Here is a 26,330-nt window from a genome sequence, read left to right on the forward strand (position 1 = left end):
TTCCAGCTGTATTCAGATCTGCTTTACCTAAAATCCAAACTTGTACCTACACTAAAGGGCTAGACATTCTGGAGCTTGCTTTTCATATGCAGATCTCAGTCGCAAAAGAAACCATGCCAAATGCCCCAAGGTCATGTAAACTGCTCTTTTGAGGTCTGCTAATATCCCATTGGTCACAGCAAATCTCTTAGCCAAAGCTAACATTGATAGGGTGGGAGCTTATACTCCGTCTACACTAATACTGTGAAGTCACATGGTAATGGAAAGGACATATAATTTTATAACCAAAAGAGAAGGAAGAATTGGGAATAATCATCTTATTTCCCATCACTACCTATCTTGGGCTATTTTAAGGAATACCTAGGCCAGGTCTGTGAAGTGCTTAGCATGGTGCCCAGTGCAGAGCAAACATTTTGGTAATTGTTAGCCCATCATCACCCTTTGTTCCAAAGCTATCACTCAGCATTCTCACGGACTTTCCCAGATTTGGGTCATGGTCCTCTTCAACAAGGCAAATTCTTTGTCACCAAAGTAATTCATTACAATCTGGTGCAGAAAAGGTACAGCTCTCTAACTCTGCCAGGAGCTTCAGGAAACTAGCTGTAGTAAAGAAGAACAGCCAACCACAAATAGGCAAAGACTAAATGAGGTAGCTGTGCTTCCCTAAGGCTTCTGTGACACTGAACACCTCTTCTTACAGAAGTAGGACATGTGTCAGGGAGAAAGGGCAGAACTTTATTTATTTTTTTTAAGATTTTATTTATTCACTTGAGAGAGCGCAAGAGTGAGGGAGCACAAGCAGGGGAAGCAGCAGAGGGAGAGGGAGAAGCAGGCTCCCTGCTGAGCAGGAAACCTGACACAGGGCTCCATACCAGGACCCTGGGATCAAGACCTGAGCTAAAGGCAGATGCTTTGCTGACTGAGCCATCCAGGGATCCCTAGACCTTTGAAAACTTTAAGAGTTTTTCAGGAGAATTTTGCCACTAACAGGTTTAAAAAAAAAAAAGCTTCCTGTATATCACCTACATGACTTTTTCCCAGCTGGAAAAGAAGAGAAAATTGGCAAACTGGCAGAGAAGAAAAAGTGACTTATTGTCCAGACAACAGTGAGCCTTCTCTCACCAGCTTGTTTTTGAGATATTATCTGAATATAAGCACTCCCGGCGGTTGAACGGAAATGTTTATGACAAGACAGCAATCTCTCAATACAACCTTCACTCTTGTATTTATATAGAAAAATACATAAACATATGAAAAAGTGCTCATTGCTCATTCTCAATAGTCTTCAGGGAAATGTAAATTAAAACCACAATGAGATACTGCTACATGCCCAGCAGATAGGCTAAAATGAAAGAGACAATAGTAAGAGAAGGCAGGATGTAAAGCAATTGGAATTTTCAAACACATCCCAGTGGTAGTGCAAATTTACCCAACCACTCTAGAAAACTGTTTGGCAGTAATTCTTAAATCCAAGCACACACACACTACGATCCAGCGATTTTACTCCTAACTATACACCTCTAAAAAATGCTTACATATGTGCACCACCAACAACATGGGCAAGGATTTTTAAAACAGCACTATTCATAATAACTTCAAATTGGAAACAACACAAATGTCCATCAACAGTAGAATGGATGAAAAAGTGATACACAATGAAATATATGTGTATCAATGAAAATGAACAAGCACGCTATATGCAACAAGAGGGGTATTTCATAAATACCATGTGGAATAAATGAAGCCATATGTAAAAGACAACACAGTGTATGATTCTATTTATGTAGTTTTTAAGCAGTTTAAAAATAACCCTTCCTGTTAGGAGGGATAATAATTATCCATGGAGGTGAGAGAGGGGTAGAGTTTGGCAGGGGATGAAAGGACCTTCTATTTATTGACCTTGGTGGTAACCATATTGGTGATGTGGGCTGGACTGTATCCTCCAAAAGATATGTCCACCCAGAACCCGAGAATGTGACCTTATCTGGAATAAGGGTCTATGCAGATGTAATTAAGGTAAGGATCTTAAGAGAGATCACCTGGATTAGGGCGGGCCCTAAATCCAATGATGGATGTCCTTCTAAGAGACAGAAAAGGAAAAAACCACCCAGAGACAGGGAGTGGAGAAGGCCATGGGAAGTCTTCTGTGAAGACAGAGGCAGAGATTGGAGGGAGGCAGCCGTGAGCCAAGTAATGCTTGCAGCCACCAGAAGCCAGAGAGGCAAGGAAGGATTCACTCCAACAGCCTTCAGAGGGGGTGCGGCCCTGCTGAGAATATGGATTTCAGACTTCTGTCCTGCAGATGTGTGACAGAACATTTTGCTGTTATTTTATGCCACCAAGTTTGTGGTAATTTGTTATAACAACTCTAGGAAACTAGTACAGATTTTGGTACTGAGGAGTCAGGTGTTGCTGTAACTAATGCCTGAAAGTCTGGAAGTGGCTTTGGAATTGGGTAATAGGCAGAAGTTGGAAGAGTTTTGGGAACATGGTAGAAAAAGCCTAGGCTGCCTTGAAGAGATGGTGGAAATACGGGCTTTAAAGGGGATTCTGATGAGGTCAGACAATAGTTAAGGGCAAGGGAGAGAAATCTTCTAACCTCTTAAGACTACATATGTTATCATAAAGATTCTTAAAAGAAAGGTAAACAGTAAAGGTACTTCTGGTAAGGAACATGTTTTTAGAAACTGGGGGAAAAGCAATCCATGTTATAAAGTATGAAAACACTCGGATGAATTGAGTTCTACCATTGGGTGGAGGGCAGAGCTTGTAAGCTGTGAACTTAGATATTTATTTAGCTGAGGAAATCTCCAAACAAAGTGTAGAAGATGAAGCCTGGTCTCTCCTTGCTGCTTATAGTAAAATTCAAGAGGAAAGGGATAAATTGAGGAAGGAACTGCTAAGCAAAAAGGAAGCAGCACTTGAGGATGTGAGAGGTTCTTGGCATATCCAGTCGCAAAGGATGCTAAGATTAGGAACTAATACAACAGCCATGCTTGCTTTGTGATAATACATCAATCTGGTGTTTACAAGTTATACACTTTTATGTACATTTGTTTTATTTTTCAAAGAGCAATACAAGTTCATGGTGGAAAAATTAGGAGATAGATAAGCAAAAGTAAGAGCATTTTAAAATTAAAAATAAAGTTAAAAAATTTTTCATTATCCACATTTCTAATTTCTAGAGACTCCTGTTGACATTTTGTTTTATATGCATTAAGATTTTCTTCTATATTTTTATATTATCATATATATTTTTGCCAAAATGGGAAATGTCTTATCATATATTCAGATTTATTGGCTACTTTTTTCTCTTAACAATGTATTTTTTGGCAGATAATTTTCCTAATAAATATACTACTATAGGAGCACTCTCCTAACTCTCAAGGGTTAAGAAGATGGTAAATGCTTGACAGATTTATACAAATTTCATGGTAGCATGTTTTATTCTTTTTATTTTATTTGAATGTCTTTTTTTTGTAATTTATTAAGGAATATAGACATTTGTGAAGGTTAGAAAAAAAGAAAGCCTTATCCCTTAGGGTAACTTATTTAAATCTGCATTTCTTTGATTACAAGAATATGAAATACATTTTCATATTTGTATTACCATTTCTGTTTCTTCACTGTGAAATGCCTATTTATAGCTTTTGTCCCTTTATTTCTAACACAGTGTTTATTTTTTTCTTATGAACTTGTGATGATTCTTTATATATTGAAGATAGTAATTTCCTCTTTGTTTCAACTTATATGTTATAAATATTTTTCTCAGTTTTGTCACTTATTTTTCACTTTGCTTATAACTTTTTTTTAAGATTTTATTTATTTACTTGACAGAGATCACAAGTAGGCAGAGAGGCAGGCAGAGAAAAAGGGGGAAGCAGCTCCCCCACTTGAGCAGAGAGCCCGATGTGGGGCTCAATCCCAGGACCCTGGGATCATGACCCGAGCTGAAGGCAGAGGCTTTAACCCACTGAGCCATCCAGGTGCCCCTTGCTTATGATAACTTTTTAAAAGATTTTTTTTTTATTTTTATTTGAGAGAGAGAGAGTATGCACAAGCAGGGAGAGGAGCAAAGGGAAAGGGAGGGAGAGACTCTCAAGCAGTCTCCCCACTGACCACCCTGAGATCACCACCTGAACAAAAACTAAAAGGCATCCCTATGATAACTTTTCATAGATGATTTGATATTTATGTGGTTACATATCTAAATTTCTTTATAGTTTCTGCCTTGGAGTTATGTGGAAAGACTTATCATATACTCAGATTATATGAATAGGGAACTAAGGTTTCCTCTGGGGTTTTGTTTGTTTGTTTCTTAAGATTTATTTGTTTGAGAAAGAGAGAGAGAGAGAAGAGGCAGAGAGAGAGAGGAGAGAGGGTATCCCAAGCCAACTCAGCCCAGAGTGTGGAGCCTGACACAGGACTCCATCTCACAATCCATGATATCACGACCTGAGCCAAAACCAAGTCCAACGCTTAATCAACTGAACCACCCAGGCACCGCTCCTCTGGTGTTTTTACAGCATATTCTATCTTTTTTGATCTTCCTGGGATTTGTTTTAGTGTATGGTGTGAGGTCAAGGATTAACTTACTTTTTTTAAGTAAAAATTATTGTAGCATCATTTATTGGATAATCCCTCATTCACATTATTTGTAAAATGCTGGATTTCTTTTTCCCCAGATACTAAAAATAGACATATCCTTGCATTGGGGATCTATTTCATTATCTTATCTTAGTCTGTTACAGGTTCTGCATGTTTATTTGAATGCAATTTTATGTTACAATTTACTGCCTCCCACTGTTTCCCCTCCAACTTCTTCCTTTTAAATATATTTTTGCTACTCATGGGCATCTATTCTTCCCGATAAACTTTAAAAGTTTACAAAACCAAATCTATTTGCATTTCAGTTGTCCCCTTATCTGAGAGGGATACGTTCCAAGACCCCTAGTAGGTGCCTGAAACCGTGGCTAGTACTGAAACCTGTATATACTGCTTTTTTCCTATACATGCAGACCTATGATAAGTTAAATTTATAAATTTGGCACAGTATGAGATGAGCAGCAATAACTAATAATAAAATAGAACAGTTATAACAATATAGTATAATAAATGTTATATGAATGCGCTCTCTCAAAACATCGTGCCGCACTCACCCTTGTTGCGATGACGGCGGATGATAAAACGCCTACCAGATGGGACGCGGGGAGGCGAATGACGTAGGCATCGGGAGGTTAAGTTAGGCGGCTGTTGACCGGCCGATGATTCGTCAAAAGGAGGATCATCTGCTTTCAGGACCACAGTTGACCGCAGAAAATTGAAACTGTGTAAAGGGAAATACAGATAAGTGGGTACTATCATAGATTACTTTTGTGAAGAGCTGCCATCCTCTTAATAAAGACAGACTATTCAGGAATAGGAGTGCGAACATCTGGAGAAACAGTAAGAAACACACCTGCGTGATTGGAGGGTATTCTTGTAGGATTCTGTAGAAGCAGAGAGATGAATAACACTGGATCCTTAGGTTGTGGCCAGACGGTACTTAGATTTCTTTTGGAAGCAGTACAAAGAACTTTCAAGGAAAATTAGTCTCACAAACATACATATACTAATGAAAATGGAGAGATGCAGAGTGCAAGAGACTGGGGGGCTCCTGCAATGGTTTGGAGGTAAAAGGAATAGGAGGATCAGGGAAGTCAGGACCCGATCCAATGCCTCTGCAGGTGTGAGGGAAGAGAGATGAAGAGCCTGTGATATTGCCAAAATGTCAGGCTCATCTGACCGGGAGAAGATGCTGCCAGCCACAGAAACCAGGAAGTCAGGTAGTAGCTCCTAAAAGGCAAAGGAGATGCCCAGCTTAGGTTTAAACAGGGTGAGATCAAGAGATGGTGTGACTTCTAACTGGAAACATTCTGAAAGCAATTGTAGATCTGGAGCTTCCTGAGGGTGAGGATTGCAGAAAACAGAGAACCTGGTGCACAGGGGACCTTTGATAAATGTATGACGTTGAACTGAATAAGTGGTAGGTTTAACAGGATGTGAGAGCTGAAAATCACATTGCAGAAGAGGAGAGATTCAAGAAGTGTCCCTCAACCTCGTTGAATACTGTATTTATGGGGCAGAAAGAAAAAGAGAGTCAGAAAAGTAAGCAGATAAAAACAAACCAGCAAACCAGTGAGCCGGATCGTTGTGATTATAAGAAAACATTGCTGAACATCATCTAATGATGATTCAAGGGGAACACAAATGCACAAAGGTGGGTATTAAATCACCTATTTGATCCTTGTAACAATTCTGAGCTTGGGAAATACTAGAATGCTCTCACCAGCAAGGAGTGGCTCTAACTCATCTAAAATGTGCACAGCTCATTTGAGCTACATAGCTTGTATTTAAGGACATGAATTCAATTCTATAGATCAGCAAGAAAGAAAATATCTAAATAGTGTTGTCATGGGTAGGGAAATACTAGTCATTGGAATGTTTGGAGTGTTCACTGGAATCTGTAGAGAACCAATCACCTCATGGTTTATCATTGTTGTAACAGACTGTATGCACAGAATATGGTGAGCAATTTAAGGGATTATCAAGGGTAATCTTGACTCTACATGATTTTTACCTTTGGCAATGACTTCCAGATTCTAATTCTTTTTTTTTAATATTTTATTTATTTATTTGACAGACAGAGATCACAAGTAAGTAGAGAGGCAGGCAGAGAGAGAAGGGGAAACAGGTTCCCCGCTGAGCAGAGAGCCCAATGCGGGGCTCGATCCCAGGACCATGGGATCATGACCTGAGCTGAAGGCAGAGGCTTTAACCCACTGAGCCACCCAGGTACCCCCAGATTCTAATTCTTTCATGACATATGACTTCACTATAATTGGTCCTTTCATGTAATTTTTATCATGTCATTTTATTACACCCAAATTGTCATGACCCCATTATCTGAGCTAAGCCCAGAAGGATGTCTAGGTATAAATCTCACACAGATCACAGAGATGGAAAGGATGCAGCTGGGACCCACACTCAGATCTGTGGCCCACAGACCTTTCTATCACTCCTACAGGGAGAATCATTTAGTGGCTAAAATAATGGAATCTATAGTCAGTCTCTCTGTGTTCAAATCTTGGCCCTTCAACTTTTCATCTGTGTGATCTTGGGCAAGATAGTTAATCTCTCTGAGCTTAACTGGTCTCATCTGTAAAATGAAGCTAAGAATAGTACCTATCCCATGAAATTGTATTTAGGTAATTGTTAAATGAGTTTGATATAGGTGAAAAACTTAGAACACCATTTGGCTTATTATAGGTCCTCCTTAAATACTAGCTATTAATTTTAATTAGCACTCCACATAATTTTCTGTCTGGCTAAGTAGTTAGATAATCTACTCAAATATATACAGCTAGTAAGTGGCTGAACATAGACTCAGGCTTCTTAATTAATTTAAAATTTTGTCTACTATTTTATACTTGCTCAAACATGTGTATACTCAAAGTAATGACATATATCTAATTTGGGTAACAATATATATTTGGCAAAAAGCAAATTTAATTTAATTTAATTCATTTCATTTTGTGCAGGCTTTCTGTGAGGTATGTTTGATATATTTGTACACACACATACACTAATACATTATTGTAAATGACTGACATGTTATTGATCATGCCACTAAAGACAGTTCTAGATCCCCAAGGAAGAGTGAAGAGCCACCACAGTCACTCAATCAATGACACAGGCCCTCTTCTACAAACTTCCAAGTTCAAAGAATGAAACCAATAATGAGTACCATTTATTGGAAGCCTGTGGTATGCCATGGTATGCTAAGATCTTTATAAATATTTTCCCTAAAATAAGTCTCATCATTTCTATTTTATAAAGGGGGGGAAATGAGGTTTATGGAGGTTATATGATTTCTTGAAGGTCAACCTACTAGTAAGAGATGAAATAAGTAGCCAAGTCCGGGTCTAATACCAAAGCCCTCATTCTCCCCTACCCAACCATGCTGCTTCAACCAAAGCTAACAGAAATTAAAGAAGAAATTAAGTGGTTGAGATTTAGAGATGATGAACTACCATAAAAGTTCACTGTTGTGAACTTTAAAAGGGGGAAAGCTAGCCAGCTGAACATTGGTTAAGGGAATGCTTTTACAATGAATACATGTTTCCCTTTATTTTTCATGTTGTCCCAAAACAAGAGAACAAAGGGTCAATCCAAGTTCATGGCAGGTAAATTTAGGGGGAAAAAAAAGAAGAAAATATTTTTTGCCCCTCAGCATGGAGCCCTTCTATGGAATTCCATATTTGCAGAGTCAAGTTTCAGAGCTATAGTTTTTAAAGGCATTTGGTTTGATTTAATGCCCAAAAACAATGCTGGCTGTTGACTGGGCAAAGATTGGAGTAACCAATCTACCCACTTCAGGGCTTCAGCTGGTTTCTGTAGAAGCCAAAGAGGCAGTTTTCTTCTCCCTCTCCTCTCACCATCTGCCACAGAACCCAAGAATCCAGAGGTCCTCCCACTGTCTGTGGAGGTCCAGGTTCCTGGCAGGGTTAGTATGTCTCTGACAACCTATTTACCCAAGTCCAAAAGACTCAGTCCCCACAGAAGTAGTTAATCCAGCCATTGAAGGGTTACCCAGTCCAAACCCCAGCCACAAAGTGAAAACAGAGCAGGGTCTTTGTTTATTGATTTGCCCAGGACCCTCTGACTGGCAAAGGAAGAAAAAAATAACCCGGCACAAAATAAATGTTCGATTTCTTTTATGTAAACAAGATCAGGACCAACTTGGCTGTACAAAGCCATTCTTTGCATGTAAAGCAAAAAATAGCTCCCCTGAGGAAGAAGGAACCCAAGCCCTACTCAGCCTTCTCTCTCCACCCTTCCCCCCAGCCCTTTTCAGTTACCACTGCTTTTCTGCCAATGAATGTCTTATTCAGGGTCCCTGTGCGGGAGTCCCTGCTGGCAATGAGCTCACCCCCTCCCCACCACCCTATTCAAAATGTTTTCTGATCAAGATAAAGGCTAAGGAGTCTATGCTGAAAGTCAGTATTATTGCAAATTATCTCCATAAAAAGGAAAAACATTTATCCAAAAATCTCAGTCTCCTATTTCTTTCTGTGGGGCTCCGACCAGTCCCAAACTGCTTTTATGTGGGTTTAGAAGTGGACCAAAGGGAGAACTAAAAAAATAAATAAATAAATAAAAATCCAAACTCTTTTTTTGTCAAATACCCACATGGTAGATGGCAATTTGGATGCTAATCCCTTGAACAAGAATCTCAAAAACTTAGTTCACCTTTTGGGACCAAGGAAGTTAATCCTAAATCCTTGTTCAATCTTTATTCATGCCAAACTCTAGTGACTTAAGCACAACATCTGCCAAGTTGGATCACATGACCCGGCTTCACTAGCCAGTGTATCTATGGATAGGAACATTTTAAGGAAAACAAAAATCTAGCTGAACCCTCACCCAAAACTCAATGCCAACACAAACGAAGACACTCATATTTCAGAAGACCTGATTTCCTGAGGAGAAGGGGCTGCTTTCATTCTTCTATAGGTCCCATTTTCTCAGTGCATTCAAAATGAAGCCTGGACAAATTTCTCTTGAAAGTCTAGTTCCCTTACAGCCCAGTAACATCAAGCCAACCGGGCATCGGGCATGTAGGGGAGAAGCATTTGTAATTCTTCTAAAGCTTTCATTGTTAGGGAAACATTTGGACTCATAAGGTTCCCACACTATTAAGATACACAGTGAATGCAAAGAAGATGGGGAAAAAAGGGTTCTTGCACCTAATGCACTAAGATTTCTCCCACTGAGAACCCAAATTCTGGAAGAAGGCCCAGAGAGCATTAAGATGCGCACTGACTAAAGCTTCAGATGCAAGAATGTTTTTCCTGGATATACTCAACAGGAAAAGTCCTCCACAAGAACTCATGGAGTGCTCATTAGAACAAAACTGGGACCATGGTGGTGTCAATACCATCTTACCTTCCTGATTGCTATGGTTTCATCACTTGGTAAGGAATGCTCCAGGAACTAAGTGGCTTGGTTATTATACAGGATGAGAGGGGACATCGAGGCATACCCTCTCCTACCTAATCCTGCCCTTTCCCTACCATTCTGGTGCTCAGGGGAGAGCTCTTGGGTGTGGAAAGAGGGAGATGTAAGGAACAAATGAGCAAGTCTTATAGATTTATATGCAAATTCCTAGTGCCCTAGCCATACAGCTCCCCCAGGCCTTGAGTCAACCATGGCAACTCAACTTTTCTACCTAGCAGTAAGAACAACCCTAGAAAATGAGCAACAAGGGCTATTGACAGAAATGTGTGTTCACATAGGGATGCATTTATAGCCCAACTTATTCCACAAAGTATTTGAGGTGCAAAGACTTCATCCTCAAAGGCTCAGATGAGGCTATTCATCTTGTTATTATCTTGACTCAAATAGAGGATCCAAAAAACACAGGACAAAACTAAGGAAGCAATCATCACCATGTCGACAGGCCCTACCTGCCTGCAAGTCTTTGGGTAGAAAACGCTCTGGCGGTTAAGACTTTTCTGTATTAGGCATTTCCACTCTAGTACAAACTATGCACCACAGACAGGTGCTTCTTGTCATTCACTGTGGTGTCTGCCTAACCCACAAGCTCTAACTCAACTATCTGCAAGGCCAAGCTCATTCAAGGTTTATCAGAGAGGAAGGATCTATGGTAATGTTGACATGAAAAAAGAGAATTATCAAAGGATCTATAGCACCCACCCATTTCCTATCAAAAAATTATAAATCTTAAAGGCAATTATTAAGAGAGAGGCTAATTTGAATTAGAATAAAATCTGAATTTTAAACCTTATTAAAAACAGATTTTCTTTTTTAGAGCAGATTTAGGATCACAGCAAATTCAAGCTAAAAAGTACAGAGTTTCCATGTACCCCCTGCCCCAACACACATAGCCTCTCCCATTATCAGCATCCCTCAGCAGAATGGTACATTTGTTCAGCTGAGGAGCCTACGGGGACATATCATCATCCCCCAAAACCCATGGTTTTTATTAGATATCACTCTTAATGTATATGCTATGGGTTTTGATGCATGTATAATCACAGGTATCCACCATTATAGCATCATACAGAATGATTTCACTGTCCTAAAAATCCTCTGTGCTCCCATACTCATCCCTTCCCCCATTAGCCCCTCACAACCACTGATCTTTTCACTGTCTTCATAGTTTTGCCTTTTCCAGAATGTCACATAGTTGAAATCCTACAGTATGTAGCCTTTTCAGATTGACTTATTTCTCTTAGTAATATGCATTTAAGATTCCTCTGTGTCTTTTCAAGGCTTAATGGCTCATTTCTTTTTAGTGCTATTCTGTCTGGACATACCACAGTTTATTTTTCCATTCACCTACTGAAGGACATCTTGGTTGCTTCCAAGTTTTAGCAATTAGGAATAAAGCTGTTATAAATATCTATGTGCAAGTTTTTCTGCGGACATACATTTTCTATTCATGGGGCGCCTGGGTGCCTCAGTGGGTTAAAGCCTCTGCCTTCATTTCAGGTCATGATCCCAGAGTCCTGGGATTGAACCCTGCATCAGGCTCTCTGCTCAGCATGAAGCCTGTTTCCTCCTCTCTCTGCCTACTTGTGATCTCTGTCTATCAAATAAATAAATAAAATCTTTAAAAAAAATTTTTTTTTCTATTCATTTTAGTAAATACCAAGGCATGTAATTGCTGGATTGTATGATAAGAACATGTTTAGGGATGCCTGGGTGGCTCATTCAGTTAGATGTCTGCCTTTGGCTCAGATCATGATCCTGGAATCCTGGGATCAAGTGCTGCATGGGGTTCCCTGCTCCTCGGGGAGCCTGATTCTCGCTCTCCCTCTGCTCCTCTCCCCTGCTCATGCACACACACACTCTCTCTCTCAGGTAAATAAATAAAATCTTAAAAAAAAAAAAAAAACAAAACAACAACCATGCTTTGTTTTCCAAGAAACTGCCAAACTGTCTTCTGCATTGGCTGTTCATATTCTATTCCCACCAACAATGAATGAAAGTTCCTGTTGTTCCACATCCTCACCAGAATTTGGTGTTGTCAGTGTTTTGGATTTTGGTCAGCCCCATGTCCAAAAAGTTTTTCTACATGTACATTGGTAGCAGTGAGAGAGAAAGAGCTTTGCCAGTTACTGGCTATGCAGGAAGGACGGTTTTTCCAGAGTATTTAGAATTACTGATTTCATCAGGGGTGAAGAATAGTCCTGGAGAGACTTAGTAGAGAGTGCTTTCTAATGACTCTACCACGCAGCCAGCACAGTGAAAGACACACTCTCTCCTTGAATTCTCCTTGTACCCCTTGGACAGGGTAAGACTGTACCCCTACTTAATATACAAAAAGAATGGAGTTCAGGAACTTGCCAGAGATCAAACAGCAAGCCAAAGAGCAAAGATGTGACCACCAAGCTTTCCAACCCGCAGGCCCAGCCGCGTTTCTACTACCCCACATTGCAGAAGGCAGATAATTATCCCCTAAATTACTTTTCCTCAAGGATCAATTTCACTTGGCCTCCCAGAACCTTCACTGTGAAGGGAAGGCTGTATTAGGTGATCTCCAAGGACCCTATAAACTCCAGCACTGCCAGAGGCTTCATGTGATTTTTAAGCCAAGATGGGGCTGGTTTCACAAACTGCTTAGGTAGAGAAAATTGCCTTTAATGCTCTATCTCCAATATAACTTGGAATTAACTGCCTTGACTTTCCCATTTCAAAAAAAGGGACCTGTACCAAGACCACCACTTGCTTCTCTCCAAAGACATCCTACATTCTTTCCTGAGAGACATATTTATAACTAAATGAAAAATGAAGATTGATTATAATGTCATAAGAAAAAGCAGGGAACAAACTATTTTGCCAAATCTAACAAGTTTATCACTCCTCTTTGAAAGTATTCTTTTAAAAATGCTGATCACTATGTACTAAGTAGAGGAATTCAATCTGAGGCAAAGTATAAAGAAAGGGCTGGGTACCTCACAATCTCGGTCTTCTTCCCTTCTTTGAAGTGTGGGAGCTAGAGTCTCACTCGCCCCACAGAGGCAGAGTGGTGCCAAGAGTATGGTGGTAAATACTTAAATTCAGTGTCAACTGACCTTTACTCTGTGCCAGATAGTATATTAAACTTTGAAGAAAAAGATGGCCAAGATATAGTCTTTGCCCCCAAGAGCTCCTGGTCTTTTCTGGAGATCTTTGTTTCTATCATAACAGACGTAAGTAATGACTTTCATATCCCTGGAACACTAAGATAAATGATCACAATGTTCAGTTATATATAATTCACATTCTGGAGCTATACCTCCACCACTTTCTCACAATCTCTCGCTTGCTCTTTCTCTCTCTCTCATACATATATATATATTGAAATAAGGAAAGCAAAGCCAGCATATCTAATTCATAGTAAGAGTGAACTAGCAATGAGGATCTTGGCTTTCTTTAACTCCTAATAAAGAAGGAACATGTTAGAAAATGCGTGTATTTTATCATTAGAGAGGAGCAACCTGCAACCACTCAGTAATGCACAGACACAGCAGTACACGGAACATAAGATGAGGCTGATATCATTGGTCATGTGGAAACTGAGACTCAAGTTCAAGTTGTTGCATCCGGCCTTGCAGGTTGTAAATCACATGACTCCAGAGGGTGCCATTCACATAGCCTCGGATGTGAACGATGTCCCCCGGAATGTGTAATGAGATGAGGCTGCACAGATTGGACTCTTTAAAGCCAGCTTGGAACCTCTCACATGCCCGCTTTGACCAGACTAAACTTCCATCCCACAAATATCCCTGTGGCCAAACTAGACAGACTGTTTTTTACAGGTGAGTCCCCTAACCTCACTTCTGGCTTTGTGGGGAAGAAGAAAAAAACAGGCAGAGGTGCTGGTTTTCACTCTACTTAGTCTTTAGGATAACTTGGTTTCTTATGAACCTGGGATCTTTAATACAGACTATGATCCATCTCTAGAGGAGGAAAAACTAAAGTTGAAAAGGTATGTCTTCACCGTCCTTGTTTTCTGCTGTCCAATGGAAAACAGTAATCAAAACCTAGGGCCGATCACATGGAAGGGCCCGGATAGCACAGCACTTGCAAACACCTAGCAGGTGCTGGAGGCATGGGAGTTCTCAGGTGGGCGCAAGGCCACAGGCACCTTCTAGGGACAGCAGGAAGCCCCACCTCTGCTCTGGTGACAGTGTGTGACCTGCACCAAAAGTAGTTCCAAGAGCCCGAGAGGGATGCAGAATGTCTTGACTTTGTCATGGGCTCTCCTGTTCATTAAACCTCCTTTAAAGACTGTGTGAAGAGGGTTTATGAGTTGGGTACTTTGGGCTGTCCTGTGAAAATGACTCCCCTTCCCCCCCATAAATGAGCCCAGATGTTTTGGACACCTTTTTCATATATCCTCTTCAGAGTTTCCACACGGAAAGAGGCTGTTAGAAGTAAGTGCTCCTCATTCCCTGAGAAAACTTCCCAGTTGTCATGGCTGCTTCCATTTCCCTGGACAAGCTGCTGTTCCAAAGTTATTTCAAGATGGCAGCAGTAGAAAGATGGATTACCTCTGTCAACAGGGAGTCCTAAAGTTCTGCCATTCACTGAGCAAAGAAACGTGTGCCTGCCATGGGCGACTGATAAGGGAAGTGGACACAGGATAAACTTCAGCCCAGCCAGCTGACAAAGCTCAAACACAGCCTCTGGAAAAACAGCAGCTCCCGGGCCTCTGCTTTGTGAAGGCAAAGACTGTGGGCTTTGTTTGATTACTAGGCCATTACTGTCAGCGAGGCATGCACTTCTGAGTGGCTGCTGCCTGCTGTAGAGACAACAGGACAGTTTCCTCAGAGGGAACTAGAAGCCCACGTTGTCCAAAGAGGGTCTTTTACCTCCAATGCTTCACCTCGCTCCCTCATCCCCATCCCATGGACCTCTCCATTCTGATTCATTTTAAGGAGCAGACCATGATTTGTAGGTGATGAACTTCCCAGCATTATTTCAGAACTGGATAGCCACTACCACTTGTTGGAGCATCTAGTATGGGCTTCGTAAGAACAGCAAAAGTTTTACATGCAAAATCTCACTGAATCTTCACAACACTCTGGTGTTATTAAGCCCAGCATTTTATAGATGAAGACGTGGAGGTATAATAAGGTGAAGTGCCTCGCCCAAGTTCACACAATTAGTAGGCAATCACTCTGGGATTTGATCACCAGCCAGACAGGTCCGGTTTCAAGACCAAATCTTCTTCTGTTAAGGGCACTGCTTCCCTTGCCCCTTCTTAGTCTAAGGAAAGAGGTCCACATTGAGAGAAGCTTCATAGCTTATAAAGGCCTTGGATCCCCTTGCCCGAATTACAGGTTTGAAGAATCATAAACTGTGCATGCTCCAATGCAATAAAATGATAACCATGGGACTCTAATAATAATCACGTCTTCTTTCAGGACTCCCTTATGTCTGTGCTTGTCCCCTTTCAAAAGACTGTCCACTTAGCTCATTCTTATCTTATCTCAGTTAATCAAGTCATATTTTGCTTTTCTCTGGCTCCTATTAAGATCTCCTTGAAGCCCTCCCCTGCTAGATAAGCCTCCCGGGGTTCTTTCCCTTTGCCATTAGTCACAATTTCCTAATGTTGAGCTTCTGCCAGAAGACAGAGGAAGCAGCTCCAAATGCAAGTGATTAGCTTGTGTGGGGGGCTTTGACACAAAGTTTTGGTCACTTACAAAGGCAAACTCACAGCTGGCCCAAGGGCAGTTGCTTGTCATTTTCCATCACTGAAAAAATGCAAATCCCAGTAACTAGTTGCTTCAAAACATCTAGTCCCCTCACTTCTGTGGGGATAACGAGGCAGACATCTGAAGGCGGTTACTGGATCTCCACAACATTCAGGGCAGTCTAAGAGCTCAACTAATCAAGGCAATGTGTACATTATTGAGTGCTGTTTTTTAAAAAGCACTGACGGTCCATTAGGACCAATCATCCAACCATACAAAGATTTGCAAATGAAACTTGTTATTCCTGTGCCATTTCTTTGACAAACATTCCCCTCATTACAATGCAAGGTCCAGAGCAAGAACACAAAACTGCACAGGAAACTTAATGAAAACTGTTATCAAAAAGAACAGTTCTGAATTGGATTTAAGTACGTTTCTCAAGTGGCCATTATTTTTTAACAGGCATGGAAATACTATATTTTTATTAATGGGTTTCTATTTATCTCTGGGACTTTAATACCATATTTATTATGCTTTCCTTCAATCAACATTTCACTGAACACCTACTACGCACTTGCAAGACAATAGGAATGCCAAGAGAGTACACTGAAGCCTACTGAGGAGTTCACTGTCCCATAGGGATGACACACATTGTCTCAGGAAGGTTTAACCAGGTTGCAGTGACATACAGTCCAAATACCTCATTGGCCAAAATTAGCAAAGATTTCTGTTCATGTTACATGTCCATTGTGAGTGACCAGGAGCCTAGGATGATGAAGCAGTCACCATCTTTAACGTTGCCAGTCAACATTCTAGAAGAAGAAGAAAAATGTCTTAAGAGCCTTACATAGGCAATGCCATGTAAGGCAATTCCATTCCAAAAATGACTCTCATCTCTTACACTCTCAATTCATTGCTCACAACTAGTCATTGGTCCCATCCAACCATTAGGAAACTAAGAAGGACAATTCTTTCTTTTTTTTTTTTAAGTTGTTTTTTTTTTTTTTAATTTATTTGACAGAGATCACAAGTAATCAAAGAGGCGGGGGGGGGGGGGGGGGGGGAAGCAGGCTCCCTGCTAAGCAGAAAGCACAATACGGGGCTCGATCCCAGGACTCTGGGATCATGACCTGAGCTGAAGGCAGAGGCTTTAACCCACTGAGCCACCCAGGCACCCCTCAAGAAGGACAATTCTACCTTAACATTAGATTTGGGAAGATCCAGAAACATTTGAAGAATAGTCCTAATGAATACCACATACATGTTAGCAGATAATTGTGATACAATGAGAAAAGTGCTATAATAGAGAAATGGGAAAAAGAAAGATCAATAAACTCACAAATTTCATGGAGTAATTACAAGAAGTTCCCATAAGAGGTAGCATTGGAGTTTAATGTTGAAGGGTGAACATTGTCTTTCTTGGGAGCTAAGATATGAGCATTCTAGAAAAAGAGGCATTGCTAAGGCAGAGAACAGGAAAACACCTTTCACTAGAAGATTGCAGGGAAATTCTGTGTGGCTGAAGCACCACATCTGGGAAGGGGGGCTGAGGGCAGGAGGCCAATTTCGGAGGATATTTGCCTTCCTTGGGAGTTTGATCTCACCCTGCAGGCAACAGCAGATAATAGAGTGTCTTACAGGGGAGAGGCGTATGGTGGAGTGTTAGGAATATGTTTGTTTGTTTTTTAGGAAGATAATACAGAGGAAGCAGGGATGAGGAACTGGACGGGAGAGGGAGCCCCGCTAAGGGGCTGTGGCTGTAATTCAGGTGAGAGACAGTGAGCCCTGCTTCTGGCCTGCCAGGAAGTCTGAGACATACAAGGCATTTTTGAGGAAGAACTGATCAAACCCTAATGTTTTCTCAGGAAAATCATTGTTTTTAATTAATGGGGGGCTGATGGATGACAAGGAAACCTTCAAGACACTTCAAGGCTGCTGATTTAAGAAATGAGGAAATGCTACACCACTCCCTTAGACAGGGAATACAGCTGGAGATGAAAAACTTGTAGGCAGGAAGATGATGAGCTCAGATTTGGACATGTTGAACTTGAGGTGCTGGTGGAGATGCAGGCTGAGGTGGCCACCGGAATATAGGGCCCTGGAGTCTAAATCCATTAGGAGATATGAATTTGGGATCAATGCAATTTGCAAATAATGCATGTCATTGGCAGCTGAGCCCTACTAATACAGTGTCTCTTAGAGAAAACTGAAGAGTTCAGTGCAAATACATAGAAACATTCTGAAGCTGGTTTTGTTAAACATTTAAATACGTATGTATATGTCTAGTAAAAGCTCAGGGGTAAAGAGTTTGGGAATATCTCATCCATCCAAATGCCCTGAGAAAATTACTTCCACAATTTCAGTTAATATCTACCCCCATCGAAGCAAAAGTTTCTTGCCTAGGAAAATGTAGATAATTTAGAACAAGGAAATGTATATATTTCACTCAGAACTGATTTGATGTTTAACCTGAGGAAAGAATTTTGAAACCAAATTTTAATGACAATTATAAGTAATCAATGCAATTTTTTAAGTGAATAATCAAGTTTACAGGGTTTCTGCAAATTTGGGTGGCCATCTGTAGGAATTTTCAATAGACTGGGTTTTTTTTTCCTTTTAATTTTTAATTAAATTGGCCTAAGTCAGCAATCAAGGTTTCCATGTTACTGTGTAATGTATAGGGTAGCAAGTACACTGGGCTCCCACGAGCTCCAAAAGAGACCATTTAGAAGGCCAGAGGGAGAAATCTGAACTCTCATTGTCAACATTCCAAGAGATAAACAGAGCATTATATAAGTCATTCTGAGGCAACGAGATCAGGGTTTTTAAATAAATCATATTAATATGTGAATAAGACAAGCATTATTCTCTTCTTTCAAAATTTAATAGAGCTTTTGTTTTTGCCAAGTAAGAAGATGACTGTTGAGCTGTGTGGCTAGGAAGCACATCTTGGACTTTCTGGTCTTACCTCTCCTGTACATGCCCGGGTTATACCTGCTTTCTAAGTAGTTGACCCTGACTCCTGGGGTCAGTCCACCTCAGGCCAGCTCCGGCAGTCCCCAGTGGCTAGCTACCTGATACAGCAAGAAAACAAAACAAAACAACAAAAAAAAAGCCTGTCTTCTGGGATGCGTACTATCTAAGAATTGGTAACAATCCACCCATTTCCAGAAGTGAGAGGAAAGAATAAGCAGGTTGATTCAATGAGGCTGTTTTCTAAGTTCGACTTTTTCCTAAGCCCAGGTGACTGACAGGGAGAGGTTCAAGTCTGTATTCTTTATATGAAGGTCCACAAAAAAGAGTGTGAGTCTGTCTAAACCTACTTTTCCTTCCCTTGTTAATCTATGTTCTAAAAAGCACTGGCTTTCAAACTTCAGGGCCCTAGGAAATACATACAAATACCACTGAAACAAGTTTCACAAAACAGCATTTGCCTGAACAGTGTGTGATGTGCCTGACATTTCCCAGTCTGTTCTGGTTCATGTAGAAAGGTCTACTTGTGTCCCTCTAAATGACTTATGACTCACTAATTAACTTTGACCCTCAGTTTGACATGTAGTATCGTAGAGTATCCCTTCCCCAAACATACATTTAAATCTACAAAGAAGAAAGCAAAAAACGTTGGTAATGCTTTGAGGCTCTCAACAAGTACATGGAACTATTGAGTCTCTGAGGTTCTCTATTCCGGGGTGGTTCTCTTCCATTTCACAGGGACACTGAGCATATTCCAATGGGCCTCAATTCTGTGGAACCAACTGTTGCTTTTGAATGAATTTTCACCACCAGCATGTTCACTCTGTTTGGACTTCACCTTCTCAAGCAGAGCCGCACCCTTTATCCACTCAACTTCCAGCTAAGAGACTCATGATTTGGGGGATTCTAGACTAGCATTATTCAATAGAACTTTCTATGTTGATGGAAAAGTTCTAGACCTGCACTGTCCACTGGCCACTAGGAACAAGTAGCTAGGAACATTTGAGTTGTGGCTAATGAAACTGAGGAACTGCATTTCAAATTTTATTTAATTTCAATTATTTAAACTTAAGTAATCACGTTGTAGTTAGTAATTACCATAGCGAATAGTACCAGCTCTAGACAAACCCTCAAAATATGTTACCATTTCTTCAGTATATATCTTCCCCTCTTATTGCTTACAGCTAATTGCATTGACATCACATTGACTTTGCATTCTTCACACATTACCTTGTTCACTTGTGGTCCTTTCAAATCATGTTTATGGATAAGTGATTTAATCCATGCATTCAGTATTCTCCATTTTCCTGCCATTTTCATTTTTTTAAATGAATTTTTCCTTTTATTTCCATCACAGTCTCATCTTCCTAGGCCTTTCAACATACTCATTTTTGCAATATAATTTGATGCTTTTTTTTTTTTTTTCCATTTAGAAAAACCTGAACACTAATCACAGACTCAGTATGCAAACTATGGGCTGGTGAACAAGCAGTGGTCAAGATTGAAGTGACCATTTCCCAAATGCTATTTGCTGGTGGTAGGTGGCGTAGACTTGTTTTGGCTCTGGATTGTACCTTTTTTGCATCTATATGTTGGAAATGTGTACATTTTGTATCTGAAATTGGAGAGTATGTAAATAGAGAAACTAGTGTACTTAAACAGAGTAAGATGTTGAGGAGTAAAAAGTGTCTAAGAAGACACTTTTTGCCTTCTAAGGAGCTTTTGATTGAGGAAGGTAGATAAGCATTGGTAGAAGAACTTCCCTATGAAACTTGTTAAGAGATGACACTGTGAGAGTGGTATAGTATTAACAGTATTAGAGAAAGAAGAGTTCTGAGTTGGGAACGGAGGTATTGAGGGCTTCTTAAAAGAGGTAACTTGGTGGCACCTGGGTGGCTCAGAAGGTTAAGGCCTCTGCCTTCAGCTCTCGTCATGATCCCAGGGTCTTGGGATCGAGCCCGGCATGGGGATCTCTGCTCAGCAGGGACCCTGCTTCCCTTCCTCTCTCTCTGCCTGCCTCTCTGCCTACTTGTGATCTCTGTCAAATAAATAAATAAAATCTAAAAAAAAAAAAAAGAAGAGGTAACTTGTAAGTTGGGTCTTATATATTGGCACTCATAAGCATTTGGGGACGGGGAAGAGCACTCCAGGCTAGAAAACACAGTTAAGGAAGAATTATAGATAACTTAGCCTTCTTTGAATAGGCAGCACACTCAAGATATCTAGTGTCTTAATGTCTAATGTGTCTAATCAGGCCTGCATCTTAGAAAGATACATTCATCCACAAATATTTACTTTGGACAGCAAGATAAAAATAATTAGTTAGAGGGAAATAAAACTGGAGCAGGGAGATCAGCTCCTTGAGTAATGAGATAAAGTAAGAAAAGTAACAATCATCTAAACCAGGAGATGGCAAACTGTCCCATGGACTGTATCAAACCAAAAATCTGGTTTTGCAACTACAGTTTTACAGAAACGCATTCACATATTGCCTATGGCTACTTTCATGTTCAATAGTTGCCACAAGGACAGTATGACTTGCAAAGCCTAAAATATTTACTATCAAGCTCTTTCAAGAAGTTTGGCAACCTGGGTTGTAAACTAGAGTACTGGGAGCAGAGAGGGTGGAATGCATACTAGGAAAATGATGGCAACGAAATCTACAGGATTCAGAGACAGGTGGCACCATGGAATTCATTGACCAGGGAAATTTAATTCAAGGATCTTTAGGGTCCTTAGCTGGGGAGACATAAAGGAAAGCAGTTTTGTTAGCTGAGATAGGGATGAGAACACAAGCTAGGAATTAAAAAAAGGTGAGGAGTGACATGTTGTTTTTGAAGCACCTGTGGCCCACACACACATGTGAAGATGAACACACTCACCTCTGGAGCCAAGGAGAGACACCACAGCTGGACACATAGACTCGAGGGCTGTCCACCTAGAGTTTAGAGGTGATGAGAAGATGATGGACCCAAGAGAAAAGAAAGGAGAAAACAGGAACAGACAGAAACCTGGGAGGACATGTCAATTTAAGCAGTACACAGAGAAAGGAGAACCAGTGAAGGATTCAAAAGAAGGGTGGAAGGAACAGCATGGCATTATGGAAATAACAGGAGGCAAAAAACATACAGGAGAGAGGATAGCATAGAATCAAAAGCTGTCCTAAGAGTCAAACAGAATGAGAAGGTGACTGAACATATCAAGGGCATCACTGTTGGTATTTGCAGACAGAATCCAAGGAATGAACAGAAGGAGAACAAATTGTGACAGCAAATGAAAACTAATCCTTTCAGACCTTTAGCTATTGAGGAAAGATAAAGACCAGCTGGAAGAGAGAGCAGGTCAAAGGAGGTCTTTCTTGAAGAGAGGAGAGCTTTGGGTAAGCTTATTTTACACAAATCTCAATAGACTCTAGCATGAAGACATTTCCCAGACTTTGGACAGTTTACGAATCACTCAGAAGTCTTCGTTTGCTCCCTTTGGAACATACATCACTGCTATGGTCTGAAAGGTGGATGCTTCTGGAACCCAAGCACAAGCTAAATGAAATGCTCCTTCTAACTCAACCTAAAAATCTTCTTAAGTTTCCTAAAAGGTACCAAAACCTTTTTAAGATCTTCATGTCAAGAGCTTCCTATCCTTTGAGTTTCAAAGGTGGCAAAAGTCATGTGGAAATTTGCAAGGTTGAGGAGATGTTAGTATCTGGAGTCTTTGGTTTCTCCAAGTGGAACACGACTCCCTCTTAAGCCCAGAAGGTTTGCCCCCAGACTTACCCTTATGGGATCCAGGGTTGTAGCTCTCAAGTGTGTGCCTCTTCCGCTGTTGTTGTCTTTGAACCATCATTTTGACATTCAATCGTTGATAGCTTTACCTTAGAGAAAATGGAATAGAAACTAACAACTTTCAGGTTTGGAACCAACTGGTAAGGAAGGCAAAATGGAGAGAGAAAAAGCAACAGTCTTTCATGTCATCATTCAGTTAGTGATCAAATTATGCCGGGAAGACAACCCACCACTGATCTTCTGCTCATGCAAAATAGCTCATGTCCCTACTGCTTAAGCCACGTTGCATCGTGGTTTTATGATGTTTGTAACTAAGATCATTCCTACTAATATAGTTTATTGTTTTCTTTCTTTTCCCCTCTTTAGGAAGCAATGTCTGAATGAAAGAAATTATCTCTAATTATAGAAGTTTAGGCCTTTGAAGTTGGGGAGAGTATTTTTAGAATACTCAGAAACCAGGCTTATTCTCTCTATATTCTTTGTTTTTTCCTTGCCACCCTGCCTATGCCAGGCTCTCCTTCGAAACTCAGTTCACTCGGCACCTTGTCTTTGAAGCTCTCTCTGAATTCCCCCTCTTCCATTCTCCAAAACAAAGTAGATTTTCTCCCTTGATGCCTTTGTGTATACAGATTGCATATCATTTTGCATTTTTTTGTACAAGTCTGTAAGACTCCCAGCTTCCCAGAGGCCAGGTTGTCATATCTCTTTTTTTTTTCCCTGTATCTCCAGTGCCCAGCACAAAAGTACTCAATAAAAGTATCAAGGACTGAACTGTGTCCATCCAAGGTTTATATGCTGTATCTCTGAACCCCATTGTGACTGTATTTGGAGATGGGGCCTTTAAAGATATAATAAGGTTAAATGAGGTCATGAGGGAGACCTAATCCAATAGGACAGGTGTCCTTGTAAGAAGAGGAAGGGACACCATTGATACAAAGGAAAGGCCATGTGAGGACACAGAGAAAGGAGTCGTCTGCAAGAGACAGACTTCAGGAGAACCCAAGCTTGATGGCACCTTGATCTTGAATGTCTAGTCTCCAGAACTGTGAGAAAATAAACTTTTGTTGCTTAGTCCTCCCAGGCTGTGGCAGTTTGTTGTGGCAGCCTGAGCAGATGAATACAAAAGGAGTGTTGAGGGTGCCTGGATGGCTCAGTCGGTTAAGTGTCTGTCTTTAGCTCAGGTCATGGTCCCAAGGTCCTGAGATCGAGTTCTGCGTTAGGCTCCCTGCTCGGTGGTGAGCCTGTTTTTCCTTCTTCCTCTGCTGCTCTCCCTGATGGTGCTCTCTCACTCTCTCTGTCAAATAAATTAGAAAACAAACAAAAGAGTGTTGAATGAATGAATGAATGAGCTTCCTTTAAGAAAGGTAGTTCACACATCCACATTCATCTACTGCTATTAAAGCAATTAGGTGCTTCCGCTATTCCAAGAGTATGATTTCAACACAACTCTGACAAATTAATTTTATTTTGGCTAAGAAAAGGAAGAAAACAGCCTATCTCTTTGCCATGGCAAACATACACAAAGGTATTTTCTCCTTAAGTCCTTCCATATCCCTAATTTCTGACTTTTTCTCTTTTAGGTTTGCTTTACACAGAGAATGATGAACCCAGTGGAGACCTGGGAACTATACGCAAAGAGGAAATACGACCAAAGAAAGGGGTCGCTTTCATCTCCCATGAAAGCAACGCTGTTTTTGTTGATACATATGGAAAAAATCAGGGCCAATTATGCATTGTGATTTGGCACTGGGGCTGCGGGCTCCCCACAGGCCTTTTCTTCCTTTCCACAGATATACCGTTACAGTCCACGGGAGCCCTGCGCCCTCTGTTCCTGGCAAGGCCATTCCTCAACGAGATGGACTTAGCCAGAGGCGTCTCTGTCACTGTCAGGATGGGCTTCAAGTGCAAACAGCTTTTTCTGTCTATTGACTCTAAGGAAGAAGAACCGTACTTGGTCAAAGTGGAACCAAGTTAGGCTCCCAGTGGAGACCATCACACACTGTTTCACACAGTGGGTGTGGGCACCCTTGTCTTGGCACCCTCTTGAGCCTCAAGGGAACTTCAAAACTGCTCCAGTCTTCCTGGTGTTTCACCAGGAGCTTATTTCATGTGAGCTTTGGGTGGATAATGATCAATCCCCTTCTCTAATCTCCTGGTCTAAAACACTGATATTCAGAATTTTTGAAGAGAATATCAGGGTGTTAGTAGACCTGGTTCTGGACCTGCTGTCTGCTAACTTACTGCATGACTTTGGGCAAGTTCCTGCACCACTAAGAACCTCAGTCTCTTTATCTATGAAACAAAAGGATTGGACTGAGTGTCTCCCAGCTGAAACCATCTCCTGTGCTGCCCACTACAGTACCAACTAACCACATGTGGCTGTTTAAATTTAAATTAATTAAGTGAAATTTAAAATGTAGTTCCTCTGTCTCACATTTCAAGGCTTTAATAGCCACATGTGGCTAGTGACTCCCATTTGAACAGCACAGATAAAGCATATGTCCATCATTGCAGAAAGACCAACTGGACAACCTGGGTCTAATGTTCTCATTTTATCATGACTACAAATAGATAATTTCATAACAAAGTATGACAGTTGATTCGTACTTTTGTGTTTACTGTGTGTTTTGATACATCATAACATTTTTAAAAAGATTTTATTTATTTATCTGAGAGAGAGCGCACGAAGTGGGGGAGACAGAGGAGGAAGGGGCAGAGTGAAGGGAAAAAGCAGATTCCCCCTGAGCAAGAAGTCAGGACCCTCAGATCATGACCCAAGCTAAAGGCAGATGCTTAACCAGCTGAGCCACCCAGTTACCCCTTCAATGCATCATAACTTTTAACCACCCAAAATAGGTAGGAGAGGAATTACTATACCTATCTTATCCGATGAGGGCCCTAACTCAAGGACTAAATGAGATCAAACTCCTGTCAGGTCATGCTGCCGATGACTGCAGCACTTTCCAAATCCAGTGCTCTCTCTAACACCTGGCACTAAGCCACAGGGCAAAGATGTGTGTGGCCTGGCTAAGGTCACTCCAACCCATGGCAGCACGGAAAATAAGGCCCAGCATTAAGAGCTGATCTAGCAACGCAGTGCCCTAGCTTTTATTTTATCTCCACATACCCTCACTGTGTGGTGTGACCACAGACCAGTTATTTAACATCTCTGGGCTCCTTTTCCCTCATCTGTCAAATGGGAATGGCGACGGTAACCACTGCTTATGAGAATTCCAGGAACAGATGCAAATGAAGTACTTAGCTCAGGAAGCCAGGCACATAACAACTGCTCACTAAAAGTCAGTGACCGTGAAGACGACCATTAGCACTACCTTTATCCTACCCTGGGACTGCATTTCCTCTCCGCCCCCAGCGGACCCACAGATAGCCCTTACACACTTCCTGCCAGCTTATCTAAGGAAAGACAACGTTACTCTTACACATAGACAACAACTTCTTTTTTTGAAACCTACTGAGTGATTTGGCCTCATAACCTCCCGCAGCCCTGAGTTCCCCGGATTAATTACAAGTTGTTTAGGAAGAGCTCTCTCAGAGGGATTGCATTAATCCGCCTGGGCAACGTGCCACAAGCAAATGGCTTTTCCCCTTTAATTTTTCCAAAACTCTTTGGTGCCAGGAACACATCACGTGCCTGCCCCCAAGGAAGGCCTGGCACAGTAAGTGCCACCAGTGCGTGTGCGGGTGAGGGGAGCAGCTGGGGACCCCTACAGAGCCCCCTGAAGGGTTTCTCCCCCAGAGCAGGGCCCAGCAGCCTGACTGCAAAGCTGGCTCTACCCAGCATGAGTTTCGTCTTCTGGAAAAGGCA

Source organism: Lontra canadensis, unplaced genomic scaffold (genome assembly GCF_010015895.1).
Source record: "Lontra canadensis isolate GAN:19392208 unplaced genomic scaffold, GSC_riverotter_1.0 scaffold2, whole genome shotgun sequence".
Lineage (NCBI taxonomy): Eukaryota > Metazoa > Chordata > Mammalia > Carnivora > Mustelidae > Lontra > Lontra canadensis.